The sequence below is a fragment of the Papilio xuthus genome, unplaced genomic scaffold, assembly GCF_000836235.2.
Source record: "Papilio xuthus unplaced genomic scaffold, Pxut_1.1 DF826945.1, whole genome shotgun sequence".
Classification (NCBI taxonomy): Eukaryota; Metazoa; Arthropoda; class Insecta; order Lepidoptera; family Papilionidae; genus Papilio; species Papilio xuthus.
Window position 1 is genome coordinate 702,333 of NW_013531704.1, and position 6,000 is coordinate 708,332.

The 6,000-nt window shown below is 33.7% G+C and overlaps 1 non-coding gene across 1 annotated transcript; it reads left to right on the plus strand.

Moving 5' to 3' along the window:
- The first annotated feature begins 798 nt into the window (after positions 1–798).
- TRNAI-AAU (transfer RNA isoleucine (anticodon AAU)) lies at positions 799–872 on the plus strand. Its single transcript has one exon. It is a non-coding gene; the product is annotated as a tRNA-Ile (tRNA).
- The last annotated feature ends 5,128 nt before the right edge of the window (positions 873–6,000 follow it).

The following is a 6,000-nucleotide window of genomic DNA, read 5'->3' on the forward strand; positions in this document are numbered from 1 at the left end:
GCAACGAATAGTTATGTTATGGTTTTATATGAGTCAAAGGTTTTTATATAATTAACCTTATACTCTTTAGTAAACGTATGTTAATTGAAATGATACCTCGTATATTTAAACTACGACAGTGTGCGTTCTTCAGAACACTTTCACAAGCCCTTATTCAGGTTAGTCAAATATGATGTCGCCGAGATTGTTTGCTGTTTCCTTTGACTTTTAAGTGACAAGACCTGTCAAGCATGAGCATCCAATGAAATAAAAACAAACAACCTAAATTTGCTTTCTATTGTGATCGTTTACATGAGAAACGCGCTGATATTGGGATTAGTTATTAGTATCTTTATTGGTATACCTATGTGTAAGTAAATTTTAAGTTGGCATGTGTTCATAAAGACGTTTAAATTTTACGTATCATAATACCCACAAAAACTTTAAAGTACTTCATTTGATACAACGGTTGCCTTTTGCCTAGTCCATTTGTCTATAGTCAAAGGCTGTTTCACTTTCAAATACAATATTTGTCATAAGTGGACAACGCGCGATGTATTGTAATGTAAATATTAGTGAGAGGACACACACATTATTATATAGAACATATTCTGATGGGAATTTTCTTCGTGAATAGAAGATTTAGAGTGAAACTAGCTATGTTACATACAGCTGTTCAGACAAGTACAGTTCGAGCACAGGATGTTCAAAAAATTAATTTTTAAGACAGAATTAAAATAAATCGTTCGTCATAAATGTGATGTTGGCACTGTCTTCGTTTTGCAATTCTAGTAAACAACTTTCGCATACTTTTACATCGGCCCATTAGCTCAGTTGGTTAGAGCGTCGTGCTAATAACGCGAAGGTCGCGGGTTCGATCCCCTCATGGGCCAATTTACTTTTTTATTTTATCTCAACTTTTCAAAACATTTTTCATCAAAGATAAGAAAAGAATGGTTTTGTAGATTTTTTTTCCGCTATTGGCAATCTAATCATCAAATCTTACGCTATTGTTTGAAATAATAACCACAGACAAAAAAAGTGTCTAAACAACCAGAAGAATTCCTACCTTAATATAGCAAATTCATCTATTGTTAACGCTGGAATACCAAGTTTCCGATCATTCCAGATAAATATGGTAGCTAGGAATTTGCTAAAACAAAGAACAAGCCTAAGTGGTGGCCCTATATTGGAACAAAGACCATTTATTATCATGTTAATGGGAACAGCTAATTAATGAGGTGCGTGGAATTCGTTCGACGGCACCGATCGCTCCCGGATAGCCTATTACGTCTGCAACTCGAACGTACAGTAAGTAAAAACTTAGATTATTTTCTATGGATTATTCAATTAAAAACTAAGCTTTTCAGTGATCTTTGCAGATATATTTTTTACCGACTACTTAGTTTTATTTGGGAAGATTGGTAACATCAAGAAATGACTATTGTGTTCTTGGGACACAATTTGCAATTCAATGTAAATGATTGTTTAACCTCCCTTTTTTATATAACAGAAGGGGGCAAACGAGCAGCAGGAACACCGAGGTGTTCAACGACGCCCATGGACATCAGCAATACCAAAGGAACCGCAGATGCGTTGCCGGCCTTTGAGGTGGTGATAAGCTCGCTTCTTGAAGGATCCTAAGTCGTAACGGTTTGGAAATATCCCCTGTTTTCTACCAATATCTACCACATTCATCTCAGCATCAGCTTTCTCCTTCTTGCCTTGCTTCTTCATCTCTTCTTTTGCTCTCGCATTCTCAACTTCAAAATGATTAAAAATCATTCTATGTTTTTTCGGTACTAATGATTGAATTATAAATTCTGATATGTTGAAATCTCAACCATCCACTTCTAATAGAATCTTCTAACTTATTTGTATCTAAGCGGGATAAACGATTCAGTTACGATATAGACATTGGCATTCAAGAACACATATTGTGATCATATCTAGTGATATTTATGTCCCCTTTTATCTGAATCTCTGGTACTACGAATGTGATAAAATGTAGCAATGCCGCCATAACTGTTTAATCGTTTGTTAAAGAGAATTGGAATTACTTTAAATGCAACTATTATTCTTCTTTATCTTAACAAATATTATTGCTACATTCTGTAAACAAATATGCGATGTAATGACATCAAAAGAAAATCTAACCTTTAAAGTTTGGATTTTATTTCCTATCATAACATTTTGTTTTTCTTGTTTATGGTTCTCCCTTAGCGGAATGGGCTTTAACATAGTACTATGTTTTTGATCATAGTATTTGGAATATTATAAAACTGGCATCTAACTATCCGAATAGTTTGGTTGCAAAATATTACGTATTTTGAAAAGTCGATTATTTACCCATAAATCTTCATCTTAACACTGATTGCTTATCATCGATCTAAAATCTGTTATAAACAGTCAGTTGTAGGGGTAACCGGAGTTTAAGGGCTTTGGAGATTAATTTATAGCACAGCTCATCGGTATTTACGCTTGATTATCAAAATCGCCGACACCAAGTTTTATTGCATCCATAACTTTTTCATATCGTTCAGAGATCGCTCCGACTGCGTTCTTGTTAAGATGACAATAATTGCTCCCACCGTACACGCTTACGATTTTAGATTTTATCCTCATTGTATAACTATTAGTAAAAGTCTTCTTAAGTGGTAGTTGTTGCTTATATTACGGTCTAATAAAAACTATAAGAAATGTTTCCTAGGCTATCAACAATATCAGTCTAGGTCATTTTAATGCTGGGCAAATGCCTTTGTCCAAATGAATGATTTATATGTACCTTAATTGAACTTTAAAGATTCATTTTAGGTCATCCAATGCCGCTTTGAATATGAGAGAATAAGGATATTATGATAATTGAATTACCAGATCTAATCATTGACAATAACATGTAGAAAAAAATATTTTATTTTATCAGCCATACAAAACTGGCCTTAACCTGTTCACTCACATCTTGGTTACACTTTAACGTTCAGAATTACGTGCTCGAATAAAGTGTTTACATTAAGATAAAGCCTTTAAGGTCACATTGCCTTTTTGTTCAGTTGAAAAATTTGAATTGCAAATTGTACTAGGTACAATACTATATCAGCGGCGAGTATCTGATATCGTGTTCATCTCTTTGTACTAATGGTGTAGACACAACGCTATTAAAAGATACACATGGGTGTTAATTTGTTTCTTTTATATAATCATGTTTTCAGTACTAATATCTGAGATAAAATTAAATATATGCAGATGTGGGCAATCCACAACTGTGCGGTCTGCGCGAAACTTCCTGCCTCGCACAGCAGCGTTGTGGAATGCCCTGTCCTCGGCGGTATTTCCAAACCGCTACGACTTAGGGTCCTTCAAGAAGCGAGCTTATCACTACCTCAAAGGCCAGCAACGCATCTGCGGTTCCTCTGGTATAGCTGATGTCCATAGGCGTCGTTGAACACCACGGTGCCCCCTTCTGTTATTAAAAAAAAATTCTTACTCTTTCCAGTCTAATAAAACATAAGAATGTTTATAATGCAAAATCAATATTGTAAGTCGTGTTGGTTACTCCTGAACCACGATTATTCTCAGATACAGTTGTATATCTTATACATATAAAATTCTCGTGTCACAATTTTCGTTCCCATACTCCTCCGAAACGGCTTGACTGATTCTCATGAAATTTTGTGAGCATATTGAATAGGTCTGAGAATCGGCCATCTATTTTTAATCTCGCGCGGACGGAGTCGCGGGCGACAGCTGGTAATATATATATATATATATTTATAATTTTAATTGTGCAAGACGGTTTAATGTGAAGACATAGTATGTAAAATTATAGAATACTTGAAGAGTACATAAGTCATATTAAAAACTGGATATCGAAGTATCGAAGATTGAATTAAAGGCGTTTAAAATACCACTATTTTATTGCAAGAAACTGACGCATATCAACTTTCGTCGAAAGTTACACCATCAACGAAATCGGCCAAAGGAACCGCTCCCTCAATTGATTTATTGACCTCCGCTCACATGCTATTGAGGTCCCCCGATATATCTCGAGATATCAGCGAACATCTTCTTAGAACAAGTGGTTTATATTCTATATTTGGTAAATCAACCGTTATTTGCTTAAACGAATGTAACTACGATTTAACCTTTGCTTAATGTAACTTAAATGCTTACGGTAATGACGTTATTGGCAATGTATTTGCCAATTTATCGACTAAAATAACCAATCTTATATGTTAAAAATTAGTTTAAAATAAAACTGAAATTAAGAAATTTATTCGACTTGAATTATTTAAATTAAAGTGTTAAATATTTCAACTGCAATGTTATAAAACAAATTAAATTGCTTTCTTTACCAAATCTTCGTTTTAAAATCCGATCAGTAATAAAGATGTTATCTTAAGATATATTCAAAGGTTTAACCTCTTTTATGTCTTTCTTTGCCAAATATGGCGCACTGAAGATGCCCCTACGCACAGCAATCGGTATGCGTTCGAAAGTACTAATTTAGGTCCGACCAAGTTGCTTCACTCAGTCGTGTTTAATTTTTTTTTCTGTCAGGTTCCTTTTGAATTTACCGTAACTTTTTTATCAATCGTAATATAATAATAACCTGTCATAACTATATTTGTAGGTGTAGCTTGTTACTGTCTATAATACTATAATTTGTCGTTGGATTTGAATCATTTTAAGTAGAAAATGAGGATGAAGATACGATAATAATGTCATTAAAAATTTCAACAATTAGAAAAGACTATAAATACGCTCCAATTAATTAGAAAATAAAAAAACACATCATAAGACTGGCAAGAGTAGCTGGAATTTGGAAATTACGAATACTTCTTAACAGAATCATATTCCATGAAATCCTGGTACTATTTAAGAAGCTTCTAATATTATTCTAATAATATTATTAGTCTTGAATTAAATACTTGCTAAAATTTTATTAATTTGATTACGTTCATAGTTTACTTGGTAGTGAAAATGTTCGTATCATAATAGAAATTAATAAAATTAATTAGCTAAAAACTGTTGACAATTCGCCAGATCTATAGCCGCTTATTAACATGCGTAAGTTTGAACAAAAAAAACAAGACGACCCTATCGGGACTCGACTCACGTAAGTGCTTTTTGAAGGAAAACCTATTAAATTTTATGAGTGTTTTCCATACTCGCCTTGCTCCAATTTTTTTGTGCTCCGCGGTATGTTTTATTCTTGGAATCGATGTAAATAAACTAGATGTGACATTCCATATTACTCAAATACTTAATTAATAATTGTAAAGCTAAAACTCTCTTTACCACTAGCACAGGCTGGTTTGAATTTAGTGTCACATCGAACTTATTAGATTTCAAATTCGGAATGCATTGCACATATAAAAAGTCATGATATGTAAAGAAAACAAAAGACAAACAGTGGTTTTTGTTTAAACACTGTTCTAGTCTAAGATGTAAAATGACGCAAAATTTTTTGCAGACATGGACAATATTACATTAGTAGTGAGCGTAATATCTTTCGGTAGCTGACACATCTAGTGACGCTTATATCCTGTACAAAATGGGCGGTTCAAGTCACTGTGCCGAAATCTTGATCCTCGTAAAATTTTATGTGTCTTGGACAAAGCGAATTTTGTTAATTAACCGTTTCGCCCGCTCCGAGGTGCACCTCTTGTGTGATAGATAATGTTCCTTCTCTTTTTATCTGTGACTCGAATCTTAATTTCATTGCAAGTCATGTGGAGGTTACATATTTTTAAAAACGGCCCCAGATGCGTTTATACGATTTCAGTATTTGGACTTTTGTCAATTTGGGTGGCTCTTTGTCAACATTGTAATTGGACATTAAGCGTTTTCGTCTTGATAATTGGGGTACTGACCCCTGTGTGCAACAATGTTACATTAGTGCAAGATCTTGTATTTTTATTTAAATTTTAAGTTGACATTTTGACGTTTTATACTCATTGAACAGTTAGACGAACAAAGATTATTCTTAAGTCTTATAATCCGTGCAAATAATACTTATTA